The following is a 24,494-nucleotide window of genomic DNA, read 5'->3' as shown; positions in this document are numbered from 1 at the left end:
ATTAATATCTTAGAAGGATGATATTAAAGGTGATTTTTTGACTTATGATTTTTCTATGCTTTTACGCTTTGTGTAATGAACATATGTTTCATAAAGTTTCATAGGAAAATATGGTGTAGGCCATACATCTTGGGACTTCCCTGGTGGCTCAGTGATAAAGAATCTGCCTGCAATGCAAGAGAAGTGGTTTCGATCCCTGAATTGGGAAGATCCCCTTGAGGAGGGCACAGGCAACCCACTCCAGTGTTCTTGCTGGAGAATCCCAATGGACAGAGGAACCTGGCAGACAAAACAGCTGAACACAACTGAGTGACTGAACACACATGCATGCATACATCTTGGCCAGGAAATTATATATGTGTAATTTCAAATAAGAATATAATTTTCCAGTCCCAAAGCAGTCCCTTAGTTTTCCATTTTTATACATGGATATTTTTTTAGTGTCTAATCTAAATTCATCATGATAGAGTTTTATGTATTTTCTCATCTCCTTGGCTGACATAAATAGCAACTAATTACCATCTGATGTTTAAAACCCCACATATTTGAAGACTTTCAGCTTTCTCTTTCTTCCTTAGGCTGCGTAATGGCAATCCTTTTAAACTTTTCTTATTGATCCTCTTTTCTAGTCTTTTAATCATTTCTGCATGACTACCAAATACAATTCTTTAACTACAAAATTTGAGAAAAATTATGGAAAAAGTATTTGCTATCCTATAATGCCTAGCTAAGCCATAAAAGACCCACATTTCCCCTGCATTCTTATCCTTCCTTTGAAGTAACTAAAAAGGAATCAAGACGCTTATAATTTCCTATTTCTCTTTTAAATAAATAACATACCAAATTATTTTTCATGAACAGGCAATTAGAAACTGCTTTGGGATAAATTAGGATGTATATATTCTATTTTGCCAGTTCACAAATGTTGCAATATAATAAATATTATCACATAGAGTGAGTTTCAAAATATATGAATACTTATGTTGTAATAAATGCAAATTTTTAAAATTAATTCATCATGTATATTGAATTCATTGATTCAAACATTAATTAAGAGCATCCATAGTTGGCACTTGTAATGTGTTAAATAATTATGACTCATAAATATTAATGGCATAAGTATTCCTTCTTTTCATCTTTTTTTTTTTTTTTTTTCTGTTTATTTGCTTTTCAGTATTTTGCTCATGCGAAGAGTTGACTCATTGGAAAAGACTGTGAAGCTGGGAGGGATTGGGGGCAGGAGGAGAAGGGGACGACAGAGGATGACATGGCTGGATGGCATCACTGACTCGATGGACGTGAGTCTGAGTGAACTCCGGGAGTTGGTGATGGACAGGGAGGCCTGGCGTGCTACAATTCATGGGGTCGCAAAGAGTCGGACACGACTGAGCGACTGATCTGATCTGATCTGATTTCATGTTTACTATATTCCAGGATGTCTTTTATATGATATAAAAACATCATATAACTTGATGTTTTTACCAAAATCAAGCATTTGCCAGTGGTACAAGATATAAACATGATTGTGACTGAGTTTACATTTAAATATATTATATATATATGCTACGCTATGCTATGCTAAGTCACTTCAGTCGTGTCCGACCCTGTGTGACCCCATAGACGGCAGCCACCAGGCTCCCCCATCCCTGGGATTCTCCAGGCAAGAACACTGGAGTGGGTTGCCATTTCCTTCTCCAATGCATGAAAGTGAAAAGTGAAAGCAAAGTCACTCAGTTGTGTCCAACTCTTAGCGACCCCATGGACTGCAGCCTACCAGACTCCTCCATCCATGGGATTTTCCAGGCAAAAGTACTGGAGTAGGGTGCCATTGCCTTCTTCAAGGAGATCCAACCAGTCCATTCTAAAGGAGATCAGCCCTGGGTGTTCTTTGGAAGGACTGATGCTGAAGCTGAAACTCCAGTACTTTGGCCACCTCATGCGAAGAGTTGACTCATTGGAAAAGACTCTGATGCTGGGAGGAATTGGGGGCAGGAGGAGAAGGGGACGACAGAGGATGAGATGGCTGGATGGCATCACTGACTCTATGGACGTGAGTTTGCATGAACTCCGGGCGATGGTGATGGACAGGGAGGCCTGGCATGCTGCAATTCATGGGGTCGCAGGGAGTCGGACACGACTGAGCGACTGAACTGAACGGAACTGAACACACCATATATTACACGTTTTAACATGAACCTTTTCTTTCCACCAGCTTGCTTTGGTGACCATGCTTTGGCAAGTGGTAGTTGCTCAGTCATGTCCAGCTGTTTGTGACCCCATGGACGTAGCCCACCAAGCTCTTCTGTTCATGGAATTCTCCAGGCAAGAATTCTGGAGTGGGTCACATTTCCTTCCCCAGGGGATCTTCCTGACCCAGGGTTTGAACTTAGGTCTCCCGCATTGCAGGCAGATTCTTTACCATCTGAGCCACCAAGTAAATTATACACATGCAATACATATCATATTTCATAACATACACATGTAATTGTCTTTATGTGTCTATAAACATATCACATACATATGTGATATATACGTGATACATATATATAATTATACATGTATATCATACAATATATTCAGTGTGTATATAGTAATATATCATAGTATTTATTTAGATACAAATAAACACTTTTCAATCACTTTAGAAAGATATATGAAGGAAATTCTAAGTTTTAAAATAAAATAAAACAATGTTCTTTTCACTGCCCCTTGTATACTCTCACACTTTACAAATATAAATTTCTAGTATGATATAGTCTGACTTACTGAGTTGATTACATTTTAAATTTCTATAGGAAAGTTCTTGAATTAGCATATTTTCAGTTTTTCATTATTGCCTTTCCTTTTCCAGAAAGTAATGGGCACCTGTCAATTACTTCTGCAAATCTAATTTTTTTTACAACTGTATTTTTTTTTTACAATATCTGTATGGATATTGAGCTCATTAATAATTACTGTTTTGTCTATCTATAATTCTGCTTTTATTATAGCTCATCTGAGTCTCACAGGCAGCTCCCGCATCTCTCCAGCTTCATACAGACAAGCTTACACACTTTAGATTCAGTCAAACGTGATTTCCTATGGCTGTGCTTGCGTTTTCCTCCCCGGCTGTCATTCTATTTGGATATAATTTCTTAACATAACCTGTCGAAGGAAAGTCCTTGTGCCCCAGATCCCACTTCATCTTCAGGGCAGTTTGAGGCTTAACTTGAGCTGCCAAAGGTGCAAAGGTTAATCTAATTTAGGGAAGTAGTTCTTTTGTTTCTCCCTAACTAAAATTCCAGTTGTGTAATGTAATAAAAGGAGTCATAGCAGCAAGAAATGGCTTTGCCAGGCCTATAGTAGCAGTGTCCAAACAGGCAAATTCTAATAAATTATCAACTTACCCAAAGGACAAAAAAAAAAAAAAAAAAGAAAAATTCTGTTTGGAAATTCTTTCTTAACTTGAACATGCCAAGTATAAAATTGTCACTCACATATTGAAAAATCCAAACCTAGACTCTGAAAACTCAGGATAATGTTTTGAGTTCTGTGTATCTTCTTACCAAAAAGATTACAGGACTATTGCATTAAAGTGAAAATTAAAGTTAATGTGTTTCCCATAATGTTACATTCAACATCATTTTATCCTAACTCTCCAACAACTGACTGCCTGGACTTTGAGGTCAGATCATGTTCTCAGTCCTGCCGCATGAACATTGAGCAGTTATTTAATCTCTCTGACTCTTAGCTTTCTCTTCAGGAAAATTGGTGGTGGTTGTGTCAGGGGCGGGTGGGTGGGTGCAGAGGGCAGGTAACACGTACCTATAGGATTGAATGTGAGTTTTATCAAGGAGTATATGTAGAGTGCCTAGCAAAATCATGGCTTTAAAACAAAACTTAGTTCTTTTCTTCCCTTCTTTTGCTTTCTTTGCCTTCTTTTTGGGGCATATGTTTTCTTCTTTATTGTCAGTTACTATTTCTGGAAAAAGGACACTTTCCTCAATTAATAATCAGCACATTAACTTTAAAAACAGGAATAAATTCCTTTAAACATTAAAATGGAAACACTTGGGAAAAATTACTCATTCTCTTTCAAGAGATTCATTCTCAGAATAATTGGAATAGAGCCTCATTAACTATTCACATGTTGGATGTAATTATTAGGAAGGCAACTTTGTTTCCCTTTCAGCTACAGAGGTGACATGAAGTATTTTAAGAAGTCAAATTTCTCAAATGTAATTTTTTTGTGTAATAAAAAAACACACAAAGAAATGTCCACTATTTCACACACTGTATGTATCAATACATCATATAAAAATAAAAGCTGGGAAAGTTAAGAAATGTTGTTGGTAGGGGCAGGAACCATGCAAACTGAAAGACTTATTTTAGGAGTTTCATATTTTTAACATTTTCATAAATTATTTCTGCTTGTAATCACAGTGCCTTGGTCTCTCTACTGCATGATGAGTTCTCTATAAAATTGACCTCTTAGCAGAAACTGAAATTGAATACACTGTAGGGTAGGTTATTCTATGATGTCAGTCTTCTGTGAAATTTGACCCCTCAAGTACGTTCTTCCAAGCTTTGTTCCCATTTATATATGCATAACTGTAAAAATCTCATTCACATTGCTCAAGTGGGAATAACCCATTTTTTTCAACCACTATCCGTTGTTACACAAGTCATAACAGCAAAAGCTTCCATCTCTATAAGTATGGGATATAAAGTAAAACACACTTGACGAGTAGCTGAGCTACTATAATGTTGCTTTGAGTTCCTGTCTGATAGTGCTGAGAGATATTTTCCTATGGACCCTCAAACCCATCACAAGCAATCATATAAGGATATGATTGGAGAGAAGAAGGCATTCTCCAGTATATGAAAGAATACAACTTGTAGTACCCGAAGTAAATAGGCCAACTCATTAGAAAAGACCCTGATGCTGGGAAAGATTGAGGGCAAGAGAAGGGGATGACAGAGGACGGAATGGTTGGATGGCATCACCGACTCAATGGACTTGAGTTTGAACAAACTCCAAGAGATGGTAAAGGACAGGGAAGCCTGGTGTGCTGGCGCCCATTGGATCACAAAGAGTCAGACACAACTGAGCGACTGAACAACAACCCTGAAATAAAGAGCTCTCTATCCTCAAAGTAGGGATAGTCACAATTCTGATAAGGAAACTGAGAGAGTACAATTCTTTCCCTCTGGAGACCACATTCTATTTTGATTCCAAGAAAAGGACAGGAAAAAGAAAAAAAAAACTTATACTTTAGACACTTCTCATTTAATTTTTGGCCTATTTAGCTTTCTTTAATCACATTGTCTAGGTACACACAACCCAAATTCTTTCTGAAATCTCGTTATCTCCTGGGGAAGGTATTTATTTCTTCTGTTCTTTTGCCTTCTTGATTTCTTGGTTCTTTTCCTGAAATCTGATGGTTGCCAATGTGAGTTTCAAAAAACAGGAACTGGCTATATTCAGTTCCAGAGACTGACTAGGATCCCTTTTTTCCTCCAAAATTTAAATCCATTTGACAAATTTTTGCATTGATTCTTTGAACACCCTTTTAAGTGTTACTAACTCTCTTCTAGATACAATTAAAAAGGCAGAAGAAGAATTACATTCTTTCAGTTATAATGGTTGAACAGTAAACAGAATGATGTTCCTGTCTCCTGAAATTTTAGTCTATTTCTTTGCTAATCTAGCAATTTTGCCTTTTATATTTCTTATATAAATATTATTTTCTCTTTTAAAAAGCAACATAAAATATACATAAGATAGTAGAGGTCACAGGTCAGTTTCACCATTTTACAAGAACTAAACCATCAGATCATAGGAAGGAAAACCATTCTTGCTTTTGCCCAAAATTGTTAAACACCATGCATTTGAAATCTTTGGCCTGTAACTGAAAGAATATAGTTTTAATTTGCATTTAAATAAAGCAAATTTCCCACTGTAAAGAATTTTCTTTGATTAGTTCCCATAAGCAAGATGGCATTAAAATGCATAGCCAGCTTAAGTTGGATGGGAAGGTAAATCAGAGGATAAGCAAGACAATATCAGGAAGAAAAGGAAAGCTACTCTAGGTACATTTATATAGTTAACATTCTGATACGACCCAGCAATCCCACTGCTGGGCATACACACCAAGGAAACCAGAATTGAAAGACACGCGTACCCCAATGTTCATCGCAGCACTGTTTATAATAGCCAGGACATGGAAGCAACCTAGATGTCCATCAGCAGACGAATGGATAAGAAAGCTGTGGTACATATACATAACGAAGTATTACTCAGCCATTAAAAAGAATACATTTGAATCAGTTCTAATGAGGTGGATGAAACTGGAGCCTATCATACAGAGTGAAATAAGCCAGAAAGAAAAACACCAATACAGTATACTAATGCATATATATGGAATTTAGAAAGATGGTAACGATAATCCTGTATGCGAGAGAGCAAAAGAGACACAGATGTATAGAACAGTCTTTTGGACTCTGTGGGAGAGGGAGAGGGTGGGATGATTAGGGAGAATGGCATTGAAACATGTATAACATCATATGTGAAATGAATCGCCAGTCCAGGTTTGATGCATGATACAGGATGCTCGGGGCTGGTGCACTGGGATGACCAAGAAGGATGGTATGGGGAGGGAGGTGGGAGGGGGGTTCAGGATGGGGAACATGTGTACACCTGTGGAGGATTCATGTTGATGTATGGCAAAACCAGTACAATATTGTAAAGTAATTAGCCTCCAATTAAATAAATTTATATTTAAAAAAAGCATTCTGAATTCTGGCTATCAATTAAAAAAAAGTTAAGCCTTAAGAGATTTCTATATACAAAAACTATACTTTGAGAAGATGTGATATTATCCTAATTAATACCTCATTTATTATTACCTAGTATCTATGCTATTTTACCTCATTTGCATAGTAATTATAAGCTAACTGTCTACAGTGGGCTTTCCTGGTGGGTCAGTGATAAAGAATCCACCTGCCAAAGCAGGAGGCTTGAGTTCAATCCCTGGGTCAGAAAGATCTCCTTGAGAAAGAAATGGCAGCTCACCCCAATATTCTTGCCTGGGAAATCGCAAGGACAGAGGAGCCTGGTGGGCTGCTGGACACCTGGTGGCCCACGGTGTCACAAAAGAGTCAGACACGACTTAGCGACTAACCAACAACAGAAACTCTCTACAGTAAGCCCCCTACATGTGAACGAGTTCCATTCCAAGAACGTGTTGGTAAGTCCAATTTAAGTCCAACAAAGTTAGCCTAGGTCCCCAAATAACACAATAGGCTATATAGTACTGTATTTTATTAGGTTTATAATACTTTTCACAGAAATAATACATAAAAAAACAAACACAAAAAAATAAAACAATTTAAATTTGCCTATCTTGAAAAGTAATAGAAGTATAGTACAATAACTAATGTTCAGGGAATGACTCACCTGTCCATGGAATTCTCTCAGCAAGAATGCTGGAGTAGGTAGCCATTCCCTTCTGCACAGGATCTTCCTGGCCCAGGAATCCAACCTGGGTCTCCTGCACTGCAGGCAGATTCTTTACTGTCTGAGCCACCAGGTAAGATTATGCGACCCTAAAAATAAAGCAAACCAGTGGGGTAAACATGGCGGTTGCTACTGTCATTATGTTACCCACGAGGCAAGTGGGTATCTGTGTTTTGCCCAAGTTCATGGAGCTGCTCAAGGAAAATGCAAACCACTAGTCCATGTGCAGTTCTATTCCCAACACGACAAGCGCCACCACTTCCCGACGAGAGTCAACACAATTGATCTGCCTATGCTTTCACTCCAGAGAAGGTGATGGCACCCCACTCCAGTACTCTTGCCTAGAAAATCTAACCCTAACCCTACTAGGCTGCAGTCCATGGGGTCACTAAGAGTCAGACACGACTGAGCGACTTCACTTTCACTTTTCACTTTCATGCATTGGAGAAGGAAATGGCAAGCCACTCCAGTGTTCTTGCCTGGAGAATCCAGGGACGGGGGAGCCTGGTGGGCTGCCATCTATGGGGTCACACAGAGTCGGACATGACTGAAGCGAATTAGCAGTAGCAGCAGCATGCTTTCACTCAACACTTATATTTTGAGCATCTTTAATTTTTAGGAATGTTCATCTCTTACAGATGGTCCTTCTTCTACTCAGGCTTTCTAGGTTGCTGAGAGGGAAACCTTGAGAATATTTTGTTCTTCATGTAGCTGTATAGACAAAACTTGCCTCAAGTACCAACAAGTAGGAAGTTGACCTGCTCAGTGATCATTATTCATTTTAAAGCAAAAAAAGTCCATGACTTTTGCCCTTGGATTTTCTACATATTCACAGTAATACAAGTTTTAAGGTAAGTTCCCATGACCAAAGACTTCTGAAAGGAAAAAATCATTAAAGAATGTCCAGAACATATCTTTATGTCAAATAAACATCTGAAAAAATAAAGTTGCAAATGACCTAGTTTTCTTTCAAATAATAAAGTATGCCATTTATTTTTCTAAATCCAGGGGCTTAGAAATTTTGTACTTGATTGGACCACAGATCACATGCACATGATTTGTTGCATATATTTATCATAAACTTCTCTGTGTCTGTTTCTCTCTCACTCCCCACTCTCTGCCCCTCTATCTCTTTCTGTCTTTTCTTCCTGTGGGATTTCTTTTAAGGTTTCCCAAATTATCAACAAAAAAACTTATGAAGTAGGATAAATTAGATGGCTAACAAACACATGAAAAGATGCTCAACATCATTCATTATCAGAGAAATGCAAATCAAAACCACAATGAGGTACCATTTCATGCCAGTCAGAATGGCTGCGATCCATAAGTCTACAAGCAATAAATGCTGGAGAGGGTGTGGAGAAAAGGGAACCCTCTTACACTGTTGGTGGGAATGCAAACTAGTATAGCCACTATGGAGAACAGTGTGGAGATTCCTTAAAAAACTGGAAATAGAACTGGCTTATGATCCAGCAATCCCAGTGCTGGGCATACACACCAAGGAAACCAGAATTGAAAGAGACACATGTACCCCAATGTTCATCGCAGCACTGTTTATAATAGCCAGGACATGGAAGCAACCTAGATGTTCATCAGCAGACAAATGGATAAGAAAGCTGTGGTACATATACACAATGGAGTATTGCTCAGCCATTAAAAAGAATACATTTGAATCAGTTCTAATGAGGTGGATGAAACTGGAGCCTATTATACAGAATGAAGTAAGCCAGAAAGAAAAACACCAATACAGTATACTAACGCATATATATGGAATTTTGAAAGATGGTAACGATAACCCCATATGCGAGAGAGCAAAAGAGACACAGATCTATAGAATAGTCTTTTGGACTCTGTGGGAGAGGGCGAGGGTGGGATGATTAGGGAGAATGGCATTGAAACATGTATAACATCATATGTGAAATGAATCGCCAGTCCAGGTTCAGTGCAGGATACAGGATGCTCGGGGCTGGTACACTGGGATGACCAAGAGGGATGGTATGGGGAGGGAGGTGGGAGGGGGGTTCAAGATGGGAAACATGTGTACACCCGTCATGGATTCATGTTGATATATGGCAAAACCAGTACAATACTGTAAAGTAATTAGCCTTCAATTAAATAAATTTATATTAAAAAATAAAATAATGCATTATTTAAAATTGCTATTTGTTTGCTCAAAATGCATTCAACAAAAATATTCAACATATATTTATGAATAGTGGTGATTAAAAAGATAGCTTATGTTCTTATTGAACTTCAGGGAGTTGTTTAACCTTCTTAGAACTCAAATAATAAATCCACCTATCTCAAAGGATTACTGTGAGGATATTTGAGAAAGATTTAATATTGTGAGATTTAATGCAATGTAGCACATTATAGTATGGTTTTTATCATATGCTGTGCTGTGCTTAGTCACTCAGTCATGTCCTACTCTTTGCTTCCCCGTGGACTGTATGGCTTGCCAGGCTCTTCTGTCCATGGGGATTCTCCAGCCAAGAATATTGGAGTGGGTTGCCAGGCCCACCTCCAGGGGATCTTCCCAATCTAGGGATCTAACCCAGGCCTCCAGCATTGCAGGCAGATTCTTTACCATCTGAGCCACCAGTGAAGCCCTTTTAACATATAGTAAGCTCTTAATAAATTCTACTACTTTTATTCACTCTGTACCAGCAATGAGGAAATAAGGGTGAAAAAGAAGCAGCAAAAACATGTTGGTAGAGAAATATAGTGTTAAATAAAATAAAATTTTAGCTTGAATTATGCAGATAATTTTCCCCTTTCTGCCATATGCTTTAAAAAATATAAATCAAAATATCTTAAAATTGAGCAAATCTATATGTATTAGAAAAAGTTAATAATGTTATCCATATGATTAACTGAAACAAAAATTTCATTTATCTAGGTATTTGGAAAATTGTAAATGTTTCACTAAATCTTGTTTTTGTAGCTGTAGTATTATAAATACCTTTCAAACAAAAGGAAGTATTTGGCAAGATCAATTAACATCCAAGTCATAACCAGGTTTCCATGTTAACCATAGGCTATGATTATCTGGCCCATTTGCCTGCACTCTGCTAATGAGGATATCTTAGGTCCCGTTAGCTTCACCCACCAGCTTGCTTTTCTATGTTCCCTGTTGATTGGCAGTAGCCCAAATCACAACCAGGATGCAAGTGAAAATGAGGCCAGAGACATGTCCCCTGAGTAAGTTGGATAAGTAATGAGTATTTTACTGTTAAACCCAAGTGGAAGTCATTCCAGGTCAGTGCTGCTCACATCTCTTGAGAGCTTACTGAGCCAAACACTGTGATCCATGCTAAGGATTCAAACAGGAATGAGCTATTTTCCCTGAGGTATTTATGGTCAATTAGGAGATGCACGTATGAACAGATAACCACAGACAGCATGTGCTAAACAGTATGATGAAGTTTCACACAATATGCTGTGCATTTCGTATCACCAGGAGTGTGTGGTAGAGACGTGTGGGTCGGGGGCAGCAGGTAGGCTAGCAGAGAAGACCTGGAGAAGATAAAACTATTACTGAATGTCATACCTTTATTTCTGGAGCAAATGAGACATCATTCATATGTGAATAGAGGTGAAACATTAATTGTTCTTCTCCAGCACACTTTCCCAATATTTGAATTTTCTATACGTAAAACACCTATCAATTTACAGAATTTCATGGGTACCACAAGGGGCACTACCCAGACTCAGAACAGAAATTCCATATTCTAGATTAGTAGGTGCATAAACACATAATGGTATAATACTTTGTGCTTATGGTAGAAGGTCTACTGGGTAAGCCCATACAAAGGCAAATATATTTGATTTTCTTGCCCAGAGAACCCATCAACTTGGGGGCACTAATGTGTTTGAACAAACATGTGTACCTAGACTAGAAAATAAAAACAAAAACCTGGCATATCAGTGTCTATCCTTACAAAAAAGAGACTTCATTGTAAAAAATACCATCATATTTGTTATAACTAACTCCCTTCATCATCTTAGTTCGGCAAGCTTTTCTTTTCGGCACTGTATGTACCACATACAGATGATGAAAAGATGAATCAGTTATGTCCTCTTCTCTCAAGGAGGTCACTGTCGGTCAGGCTTAGCACTGAATAAACACCATACACAAAAGAGCACAAAGGTTTTGGTATGAGGGGAATCAGGCACCACCTCGCCCACGCCCTTTATATCTCCAGGAGGACACTGAGGAGCCCCTGCTTATGGAATCTGCATCTTCTGTTTCTCCACCTGAGCTTGCTGGCATCTGTTTCCAGCCTGTGGTCAGATTCGTGCTCGATTATGGCTGGCTTGCATCTGTAGGAGTCCCGTGATTCTCTATTAAGACATCTTTCACTACTGGGAAAAAACAAATCTACACAGGGCGAAAGCAGGTCATTATGGTACTACAGGTCATGGACCAGGACTGCAGGCAGCCGTTTCCAGCTTTCAGCACAGCCTGTTGACGGCAGACAATTATCACAAGTTGTCTTCAAAATACAGACTATACAGCCGAAAGAACTGCTTGTACTAGTATCTTGAAAAGTTGTTGGACCTCTGTGTCTAAATATTAGGTTGTTTGTCAAAGCATCTTATTTACTTTACATGAATAGCTCCTGCAAGTTCTAAAAACAGATTTTGCCTCTTAAATACGCAGGTGTCTGTGTAATTTTTAAATCACTTGCTGAGATTTAAAACCCATTTTATCCATGTTTGGCTCAGATTAACAGGAAGGGAGTTTAGGCTGAAGTAGATGAGCACATAGTCTTTAAATGCTCCTCAAATCTCATTGATGTGATAAACAGATATATGATAACTAACTTCACCGATTATGGCTAGACCATATCAAAACAATTTCCTTCCAAGAACTGATTCGGCACTCATTGATGTGGCCCATTTTTGCCTTGGAAAAAAAAATGTATATATATATATATTTCTTTTTTTAACCGACCAAAGTTCCTAAAAGTTTGTGGGAGCAGAAAGCCCAGTGCTTGGAATCTCAGGATTTCCAAGTGGTGAATATTTCCCTCATCTCTGCTTTTCTTTCTGTAGCAGTTGTCAAAAATAATTGACTCCTCTCAAGTCACACGGACAAAGAATGCCCTCCGAAAAAAAGGGAACAAAGGAGGATGGTAAGCATTCAGGTGACCCGAGTAAGTTCATGTGATGAAACAGCCAAGGAGAGCAGCCAGGGAACAAGAGGAAAGGTGTCTATTTCCTGACCTGGCTGACCCTCACATCAGGAGACCATCAAAGGAGCCTCTTCCACCGGAGTTCGTTTAATACCAGCTATCCTAATGGTTTTTACTCTCTTCTTTCCTTTTTTACTCAGGGTTAAGTGAGTTTTCTATAAAAACACAAAGGATGAATAACCTTCACATGTTGACCATCTTTAATAACATATTTCTATGGCTCCTTTCTACAATTGGATACTGGAAGGTTTTAGCTTAAAAATCAAGGCTTTTTTGCATGATTAATTTAGCCTTATATTTTTCTTCTCTATTTACTTATTAATATTTACTACCTTCCCTCACTAAACTGAAAGCTGTGTGAGAAGAGAAACCCTGTCTGTCTTTTTTCTTGATAAAATTCCAGATAAAATTTCGCTCAGAGGAAGGCTGTCACTAAATATTTGCTGAGTGGGTGTAAATGAATGAATAAATTCATTTACCCTTAATTTTGAAGCATGTCTTTCCTGGTTTTAGTAATGTATTCTACCTTTCTCCCCACAGAATATAGAAAGTGCTAAAGTACTAATACCAGATTTTCTTGCTGGTATACGTTGTAAATGTTCTGTGCGCCATTCTTAATGGAGAATTACAGTTTAAAAGATACTGCAAAGAGTTATGACCATAAACAAGCCTTTGGTGGTCAAAATAGAGATGTAGTTTGCATTTTCTTATGCATCTCAAGTGCAAATTCCTTTGCATTTGAAGAGAAATTAAAGCAAAATCATTTAAGAGCTTGATTAATTTTTAAAAAGATTGCCCAGGTAATTGAAGTATTAAACTAACTGTGCAAATAAAACTGTTGAAAATGGAAGATTTAGCTATTTATCCTAGAGGTAAGCAAAGGCTGTTTGTTAGGTTAATCTTCTCTATTCCCCGAGCTCACCTTATTTTTAAAATTTATTTATTTTTAATTGGAGGGTAATTGTCTTACAGTATTGTGTTGGTTTCTGCCATGTATCAACGCGAATCAGCCATAGGGATACATATATCCCCCCTTTTGAACCTCCCTCCCTCCTCCCACCTCATCCCACTCCCCTAGGTTGTCACAGGGCAATGAATTTGAGATCCCTACTTCCCACTAGCTATCTGTTTTATATATGGTAATGTATATGTTTCAATGCTACTCTCTCAGTTCGTGCCACCCTCATTGGAAAAGACCCTGATCCTAGGAAAGATTGGAGGAAGGAGGAGAAGAGGATGACAGAGGATGAGATGGTTGGATGGCATCACCAACTCAATGGTGGACTCCAGGAGATGGTGATGGACAGGGAGGCCTGGCGTGCTGCAGTTCATGGGGTCGCAAAGAGTCGGACATGACTGAATGACCAAACTTCCCCTTCCCCCACTGTGCCCACAAGTCTGTTCTCTACATCTGTGTCTCCTTTGCTGTCCTGGAAATAGGTTCACCAGTACCATGCTTCTGGATTCCATGTGTATGTGTTAATATGTGATATTTGTTTTTCTCTTTCTGACTTACTTCACTCTGTATAATAAGCTGAGCTCACCTCTTATCCCACTTTAAGTTGACAGTTGTTCTTAGGGCACAATTTTTCTCTTTTCCTGAATATGGCATGAGTTTTTATGTCCAAGAATCATTCTGAATATCAGTTCAGAAAGCAGAAAACAGATACAAGCAAAGTCTAAAGAATATTTTATAGAGGAGGGAGGAATCTATAATGAGCCAAATACCCTGCTGCTGCTGCTAAGTCACTTCACTCGTGTCTGACTCTGTGTGACCCCACAGACGGCAGCCCACCAGGCTCCTCAATCCATGGGATTTTCCAGGCAAGAGGACTGGAGTGGGGTGTCATTGCCTTCTCTGGCCAAATACCCAGAGGCCATGATTCTGCACCTGGTTCTGGAGTTAAATACCAATGTTATGTAGGTAGAATAGGGAAAAGGAGTCCAAAATGGCGGTGGCTAAAAGACAAGGAAGGTCAAAGGAAGGTCCGAGGACCAGAGTGAAGACTTCAGACAGAACAAACAGCACTCCTGGCTAAGCCCAATTTGCACAGGGCAGGCCCAGGTGGAGGAAAAAACATATAAAAGGAGGAGCCAAAGTGCTTTCTCAGGGACTCTCTCTCTCCCGCGTGAGTGCGCTCTTTTCTCTCTCTCTCTCTCTCTCTCTCCCTCCCCACACACTCCTCCACTCTCTTCTCTTCGAGTCTTGGGTTCTCCTGCTATCTTCTAAATAAAATGAAGCTGTAACACTGATTTGCCTAAGAGCTGTAGCATGGTTTGTCCAAGACCCGAGAGCTGTGACGCGCCGAGGGCTTTAATGTCCGTTGCTCCAAATCTTTGTTGTGATGAGACAAAGAACCGAGGAACATACACTCGCATGACACCAACCAACTGTGAATGAAACCCAAGCATCACAATCACCTTCTTCCACTTGTCCTGCCTTGGGATCTGGGGTGACAGGAAAGATGCTAGCCAGCAATTCACTATGTGGTGACATTTGACAATGATGCAAACTCAGCAAATATAGGCTATGGTAAAGATGGGCATCCTTCCACGTGGTGGTTCAGGAAGAAACAAAGACTAGGACCTAAGACAGACAGAAACAGCCCTGGGTGACTGAGTTCTGCTGAGTCTGCTGGTCAAAGAAAAATTCCCACTTCCAAGGCTGGGGGTTACTGATTAGAAGGTGCTTCTGCTGTTCACCATTCCTAGCTTCCACTTACATGAAGCTGACATATCAGGAGGGCCCAGAGTCAGCAGAATCTTGTATTCTCTACTCATTGGAAATGGCCCTATGTGGGTTATGCAAGTTTTTGGTACCTGACACAGCAACTTTCCATGAAGATCTCTGCTCATTATCATGAAAGGGGGAATTTTTTTTTTTTTTTTTGAAATACGACTTCCTGAACCCCATTCAGATGTTTTGCCTTGGTGGTTGTCCGCCAGATTTCACTTCAGAATTCCTGTGGAATGTTATGCACACAGCCACCCCTGAAGCTTCTGGCTCAGTGAATCTGAGGAAGGAACCAGTGGAGGGTGATGCATGGCTGAGAAATACTGTTTCAAATCACACACACACCAGGAAACATAGATTCATCTCACAGAAATATATGGCCAATATTTCAAGATGAGACCTGGTGAGATAAATAGCATGATAGTGAACTAGAAGATAGTTTCATTTATGTAATGAATTTATAATAAATTATTGTTATTCATAGTAATTCTTAATGCAGATTGAGCACCCATTAAGTGTCAAAGATCACAGCTAGTCATGAACACGTAATCTCATTTTAATACTATTTAAAATGAGAAGAAGGAGTATTACCTCTATTTCATATAAGAAGAGACTAAATGACTTGGCTCTGGTGAAAAACCTATTATGTACTAAAAATTCATTCAAGGGGAAGTTTGTCTACGCCTGAAACACAACCTCTTTTCCACTGCATACTTGACCTCCAGGGTCTTTCCTCAAGAGGTCAGCAGACAACAGGCTCATCCCCAGGACATAGCCACACCTCTGGTTGAGAGATGAGTGATACATTAATTAGTAGGTATATGTACGGTGGCCACATTTTCTTAAACAAAAATGAGGCCCCTTTTACTGAAAACGGGGCAGCGTATTCTAAATCACACAACTTTGCACATTATAGTACAACTGGTAAACATATATAAGTACATGATAAATAGCATATGGAAGGAAGAGAGGTCTGCAGATAAAAAGAACATTCTAAGCTGATGCTTAATCAAGGTTATGGAAGAGATGGCAGGCTGACTGAATTGAACTATCTTAACGTCTTACTGTCTCCCAGTATTCTCTCAGTTCAGTTCAGTTCAGTCGATCAGTCATATCCGACTCTTCGCGACCCCGTGAATCGCAGCACTCCAGGCCTCCCTGTCCATCACGAACTCCTGGAGTTCACCCAGACTCACGTCCATCGAGTCAGTGATGCCATCCAGCCATCTCATCCTCTGTCGTCCCCTTCTCCTCCTGGCCCCAATCCCTCCCAGCATCAGAGTCTTTTCCAATGAGTCAACTCTTCACATGAGGTGGCCAAAGTACTGGAGTTTCAGCTTTAGCATCATTCCTTCCAAAGAAATCCCAGGGCTGATCTCCTTCAGAATGGACTGGTTGAATCTCCTTGCAGGCCAAGGGACTCTCAAGAGTCTTCTCCAACACCACAGTTCAAAAGCATCAATTCTTCGGTGCTCAGCCTTCTTCACAGTCCAACTCTCACATCCATACATGACTATTGGAAAAACCATAGCCTTGACTAGACGGACCTTTGTTGGCAAAGTAATGTCTCTGCTTTTCAATATGCTGTCTAGGTTGGTCATAAAAACATAGAACAGAAAGCAATATTTTTCTCAGAAGTCATTGAAGTTTTTCATATAAAATTCTCTGATAACATTAATTTTTAAATGTTTTATTTATTTATTTTTGGCTGTGCCAAGTCTTCATTGCTGTGCCAGTTTCCTCCAGGGTTTCTCACTGCAGTGGCTCCTCTTGCTGAAGAGCATGGTCTTTAGAGCATTCGGGCTTCGGTCGTTGTGGCCCATGGACTCAGGAGCTGTGGTTCCTGGGCTCTACGGGTTCAATAATCGTGGCACATGGCCTTAGTTGCTCTGTGGCATGTGGGATCCTCCTGGATTAGGGATCCAACTCATGTCTCCTGTATTTGCAGGTGGGTTTTTTTTTACCACTGAGCCACCAGGGAAGCCCCTCTGAAAACATTTAAAGAGACAAAATGTAACTCAGATGTCCTGAGTTTATAGGGTGTGAAATCTAGATAAGACAAGGTATGCTATGCTGAAATTATATTGCTTTAAAATGAAATGCATTTTATACAAAACAAAGCTTTGTTCGAAAACAGTGTAAGAATGCAGTTTCCTACTAAGTTGTCTGAGGTATGAAGTGATATAGAAAATGGATATCGTATAACCTTATTCTGTTTATCAATATATAATTATGAAGTAATTTACAATAATGCAGTTATTGATTTAACTTCACCCATGTGCCTTCAAAGGATATTTATACTTTGAGAACGAAATTTAACTAAATTATTGGGTGAAAATTGCCACTACTCAGTCCTAATTAGAAAACAGATGCTGTTGTGAAGATCATGTTTTATCTTGGGACTCTTCTGATCCCAGTATAGTTGCCTTTTTAATAGATTGATGTTGCTGTAGCATAACAATTGGGAATAGCTTATATCAATTCTATTGAAGTGAGCCTCATGCATCAGCATATGGTAAATAGAAAAACATTCCATACTTCCCCCAAAATACTATGATACCTCACAAGACCCAAGAGGAACAGAGTTAACAGCTGGGCTGCAAAGTTAGGAGTTGTCAAGATATGTGTGTGGGCTTGCCTGAACGTGGATTCACTCAAAACTCTATACTCGTGAAAGAAAAAAATTAGAAAGAAGGAAGGAAAGAGTGATGGACTAGAGGAAAGGAAGTGAAAGGGAAAGAAGCAAGGAAAAGAAAACCTATTGGAAAAAACACAAGGTCCACCATATGCAATCATATCTCACTTTGAATGATTATAATAAAATAGAGATAATAATATACTATTTATTGGGTTATTACCACTTGCAAGGACCTTCCTGTTATGTACTAATTTATTTACTCTTTGAGTTAAGTTTTGTTGTCCCTCTTTTGCAGTCGAGATGACCAAGACTTTGAGGAATCAGTAACATAAAGCCAGGGTTTGAACCCAGGCAGTGTGGCTGCAGAGTCTGCATCCTTAATTAGTAAGCATTGGTACCTCAGTATACTTTCAAATTCAGTTAATTTTGAAAACAGAATTATGAACACAAAATTGGAGGGACAGAGTGGAAATTACTCCTAAAGTTTGAGGAGGATGGTTGAAGACAGAACTTGAGATTTCAGCCCATCTATTTCTTGCTCCTCATGTCTTCAATCTGCAATTATGTCACCAGGTACCCAGAACAGTCATAATGTGCTAATAATTAAAGGCATAATCATTAAAGTAGGCATAATGATTGACCTGGGCTTCCCAGGTGGCTCAGTGGTAAAGAATCTGCCTGCCAATGCAGGAGACACAGGTTCAATCCCTGGGTTTGGAAGATGCCCTAGAGAAGGAAATGGCAACCCACTCCAGTGGGTTACCTGGAAAATCCCATGGACAGAGGAGCCCTGTGGGCTACAGTCCATGGGGTTGTAAAGAGTCGGACATGACTGAGCATCTAAACGAAAAATGTTTGACCTAGGGTGTAGAGAATATACCCATTGTGAAACAACTAAAATGTTCCTTTACAAATTGAAAATAATCAGGCATTAGGAGTTTAACTCTACAATACATTTAACAGATCCCAACAAGCAAAGCTAAGATTTAGGCTAGTAAATATAATAACTTAAAATAGGAACAATAACATAACTCTCTCCCTAGAAAGTGCCAAACTAAACTTTACCTCTAGGAATACCAAGACCAAAGTGAAAGAGCTCAGCCAAGTATCCTTCTGAATCTGATTTTGTTCCTTCCCTAAAATTGTTGTGTTTTTGTTATCTGTGAAAATTTTATTTCATATGGTTATATCAGAACTGTAGGAGACAAAGATTTTTTCCTTTCCTTTCTGCTATAAGCAGAAAGGAAGTGGAATAACCATTATTATAATTACCAAATGCATAGGCTTTGAAATCAGATGACTCAGCAGTTCTGTTTGCCAAAGATGTCCTTTAAGATACTGTTATGGGGTGGTGTAGGTGCTTGCCCAGCTCAGGGGAAGACATAAAGTTGCTTCATTTTAGTTTTATTCAACTTGGGGAGCTGCAGAGAGACTTTCATTTCTAAGCCTACCAGGTGGTCTAGAACTCCATCCTGTATTTTATATAATTATGTGTTTCTTGAAACACAGACAAGAGGATAGTTTTATGAGATAATTTAAAATAATAGTTTTCAAACCTGTTTTATGCAATACATAAGCTCTTTATTTACTAACTTACTCACCAAAGTATGAGTAGCCTGGGTAGAGATGGGTCTTAGGAAACAAGGATTATTTTACCATTTTAACTACCTTCCCACAATATAAACAAACAATAGAGATTATTTTGCATAAAGTATCACCCAGACAAGAAAGAATCAGTATTGGTGAGAATGTATAGAAAAGGGAACCCACATGCACAGTTGGTGTGAACGTAAACTAGTACAGCTACTCGGGAAAACAGTGTGATCATTCCTCAGAAAACTAAAAATAGAACTACCGTAGGATCCAGCAATCCCAATTCTGGGTATTTATCCAAAGGAAACAAAAACACCAACTCGAGATATAGATGTATCCTTATATTCATTGCAGCACTGTTTTCAACAGCCAAGATTTGGAAGCAATCTAAAGTCCATTGAAAGAGGACTGGGTAAAGAAGACATGCTACATATATACAGTGGAATACTACTCAGTCATAACACAGAACGGAATCTTGGCATCTGTGGCAACATGGTTGGACCTAGAGGGCTTTATGCTTAGTTAAATGAGTCAGACAGAGAGAGAAAAATGCCATATGGTTTCACTTATACGTGGAATCTAAGACACAAAACAGAAACAGACTCAGATACAGAGAACAAATTGGCCAGAAGGGAGGAAAGTGGCGGGGAGGGAGTCGGCGGCTGGTGAGCGAAATAGATGAGGGAAGTTAAGAGGTACAAACTTCTAGCTATAAAATAAATAAAAAATAAAGCTCATTCAAGTTCATGGGCAAAAATATCACTAGATGCTTATCTCTAGGACTCCAGTTGTGAAGCAAACTAGAGGACTTGATGATGACAAAGATTCTTCTGGCCAATACACCTAGCTCATTCTCATCCTCAGGTCTCTGCTAAACAGCAGCGTCCTGGGAGTTTCCCTTTTAAATCCAGCCTCCCGTTCTCCACTCCTCACTACCGGTCAGATATTTTCTATCACTCCTCTTTACTGGTTTTCATCATTTATACTTACTAAAGTTTTCATTTGTTTATTCACTTCTTTGTCACGGCTTTCTTACATTACTTTTTAACCCCCTTGAGAGTGAGGACCACGTTTATTTCATTCACCAAATGTGTATAATTGTTCCCAGTACCTGCTGCAGAGTGTCACTCCAGAACACGTGTTTATTGACTAATTACGGGTTGAATGGACTTGCAGTGGAGCCATGTACAGTGTTGTTCATGTCAGAGAACGTGGATGCCTCCCACCTCCACGTGCAAACAAATTATGTCTCTCAGTTTAGCGTTCAAAGGAATTATTAATGTCCCACTTGTGCTAAGACACTGATGCAGGCCTTTCCTATGCCTTCAATTTGTCTAAGGAACTTTTTTTTAATTCACAAGTTACTGTTGCCTAAAATACAATGAAGATCAAAATATCTTCTCACACGTATTTAGGAAAACAAAACTTGGCTATAAATAAAAGCTCAAAGAAATAATAATTCCAGGTATTCTATTCCTTGACTATGTCAAGAATCAAATATATAATAAAATGAAGCTAAGTTTACTTACTGATTAAGACCCATCCATTCAGCCAACAGATGTTGTGGGGCAGAGAAGTTAATATAATAAAATATAATACGGCTTGATGTAAAGGTTAGAGTGGTTGATATATGATTGTGACAAGACACCATTATTGAAAATTGAGTTTCTTAAGATTAAAACAAAAAGGTTTGGGATATTAGTAATATTTGTAGTCAATAGTAAGCAGATAAAAGTTTCATAATGACATATTAGTCAAGAATTTTCTTTTTCCAAATGACCAATTCATCGAGTACTAAAAAAGAATTTTTTGTGATTAACTGTTGCAGAAGCATTTTATATGAAATCATTTGCTATTATTTAATATAGAAACCCCTCTGATACTATCAGGGAACGCTGACAATGGCGGATGGTTTTGAAAGATTATTTTTAATATTTGGCATAATAGTCTGTAATGGTTCCTATGGCTCTGATCACTCAAAAATTGAATAAAAAAGCAAAGGTGAGGTTGAATCCTCTCATATTGCCTTAATAACAATAAACATTTATGTGGTGCTCTGTACCTGTGATTTCATTTGTCCTTTATCTCCTGAAATGTTCCCAGTTGTTTTTCAGATCACAGAAGCACTACAGTTATTATTTTGGAGGCACATATCCCAACTTGTGTTAAAGAAAAACTCCTGAGATAATGAAATCACATTTAGCTTTAGCATCACCCAAGAAATAATGTTGATATTTTGATCTCACGTGGAAGAGCATGAGGAGTGTGTGCAACTGTGGTTGGGATGAAAGTATGAACGAGGCTCAAAGGCAGAATCAGTGTGTTCTTTGGGTGGATATTAAGAAAATAGGAGTAAATGAATCAAGGACCGCAGTAGGGAATGAAGTAGGAGAAAGACTTAAAAAGATCACTAATAACTGATATTCCAGTCACAAACATCTCTACTTAGCATGTTAAGGGCTTCCCAGGTGGCGCTAGTGGTGAAGAATCCACCTGCCAATGCAGGAGACGTAAGAGATGTGGGTTCAACGCCTGGGTTGGGAAGATTCCCTAGGGAAGGGAATGGCACCTCACTCCAGTATTCCTGCCTGGGAAATCTCATGGACAGAGGAGCCCTCGGACTATAATTCATGGGGCTGCAAAGAGTCAAACGGGGCGGAGTGACTGAGCACACACTACGTCAGTGTCTTTTTCAATTACAGTTTGCTCAAGACATATGTCCAGTAGTGGGGTTACTGGGTCATATGGTAGTTTTATTCCTAGTTTTGTTTTGGTTTTTTTTTTTTTTTTAAGAAATCTCCATACTGTTCTCTATAGTGGCTATATCAGTTTGCATTCCCACCAACAGTACAAGAGGGTTCCCTTTGCTCCATGCCATCTCCAGTCAAATGATAGTTGGTAGAATTTGCTGTATGACACAGGGAGCCCAAAGCTGGTGCTCTGTGACAACCTAGAGGGGTGGGATGGGGCGGGAGGTTTAAGAGGGAGGGAAAAATTGTATTCTTATGGCTGATTCATGTTGACACAGAGTAGAAACTCTCAGAGATAATTTGTAATTATCTCCCAGTTAAAAATAAAATTACACACATACAAAAAGGTAAAGCCTGCTATTTCTGGCCAAAGAATTGGAAAAGGGGCAGTCCAGTAGAGACCTAACAGGGAGGTCCACCTCTGCCCAACGCCGTTGTCAGGAGGGCCTCTCCAGGAACTCGTGCACTCTCTTCCTGGGGGACCCTCAGCAGAAGCATCGGGGAGGTCAGCCCCACACCCCGGGCAGTCGCAGGCCTGATCTGCCGCTGTCAGCATCGGTAGGGCTCCTGCTCCACGCAGGGCGGTGGTGACGCCATCCACCACAAGCCCAGTGTTTCCTGAACCTCCCACCCCACGGCACTGCGAAGGGCAGGTAGTACTTGCAAGGATCAGCCAGAAACCCCAGGAACGCCACAGGAATAAATGATCAGAATAGCATCTGTAAAGTCTCTAAACATTCAACTATCATCAGAACTACAGCTCCTAAAACAATCCAGGACTTACATGCTAAAGTTACTCAGAGTTACTGACAACTACAAAAAAAAAAAAAAAAATAAGATTTTAATAGGATAGAGAGTATCCTAATATTATATTTAATGCATCAAGGATACATATAGAAAAGTCATTTGTTAAACCAAGAAGCATTAAAAAAATTTGAAGGAGAAAACACAAGACAACCAGCCAACACTGAGATGAATCACTTGTTAGAATTATCTGATACTTTTTTAAAGCGACCATCATCTTGTTGTCATCAGTGCTAAGTTGTGTCCGACTCTTTGTGACCCCACGGACTGCAGTACATCAGGCTCCTCCGTCCTCTGCTATCTCCCAAAGTTTACTCCAATTCATGTCCATTGAGTAAGTGATGCCATCCAACCATCTCATCCTCTGCCACCCCCTTCTCCTTTTTCCTTCAGTCTTGCCCAGCATAAGGATCCTTTCCATCTAGATACTTCAATAAGCAATCACAAATTCTCTTGAAAAAAATGGAGGAAAAAAAAAAGCAAAACCTTAGCACAGTAATAGAAGTTATAAAAATGAACCAAATAGAAAATATGTAACTGGAAAATGGAATAATTTCAATAAAAGCTTCCTGGGTGGGTTCAGTGGCAGAGTAGAGACGACACAGGACAGATATAGTGACAGTGAGGACAGATCAATGGCTTGTTCAACCTGAACGAGAGAAAGGAAACAGACTGAGAACTGAATGACACGGACCAAGACAGGAACGGAGACTCAGGGAACCCTGGGACAGCTACAGGAGATCTGATGTTTGTGACCTCGCAGTCCCAGAATGAGAGCAGAAAGACGGTGGGCCTGAAGATGTATTTAAAGAAACAGTGGCTGAAATTTTCCAACTTTAGTGAAAAGCAAAATCCTAGAGACTCAAGCTGAACATACCCCAAAGAAGATAACAATTAAAAAAAATCATACCAAGGCCAAACATAAGTAGAAATTAACTTAATTAATACTAAACTAATTAAGCAAATTAATAATCAAACTGAAAATTAAAAGAAAGTAAAACATAAAAACAGTCAGAGAGAAATGGCATATTAACTTATAGGGAAATATTAGTTCAATAATGGTGATTTTCTCATCTGAAGCAACAGAAGCCAGAAAGAAGCATCAGAACATCTTTCAAACGCTGAAAGAAAAGAACTGTCAACTCAGAAAGTGAAATCCAGGGAAAATTATTCTTCAGAAATGCAGGTGAGCTGAAGACATTCCTGGAAGAATGAAAACTAATGCAATTTGTCACCAGCAGATCAACCCCAAAAGAATAACTACAGGGAGCACAACCCA

This window comes from Bubalus bubalis, chromosome 2 (genome assembly GCF_019923935.1).
Source record: "Bubalus bubalis isolate 160015118507 breed Murrah chromosome 2, NDDB_SH_1, whole genome shotgun sequence".
In the NCBI taxonomy this organism is placed as follows: Eukaryota; Metazoa; Chordata; class Mammalia; order Artiodactyla; family Bovidae; genus Bubalus; species Bubalus bubalis.
Note: the sequence above shows the minus strand (reverse complement) of the source record.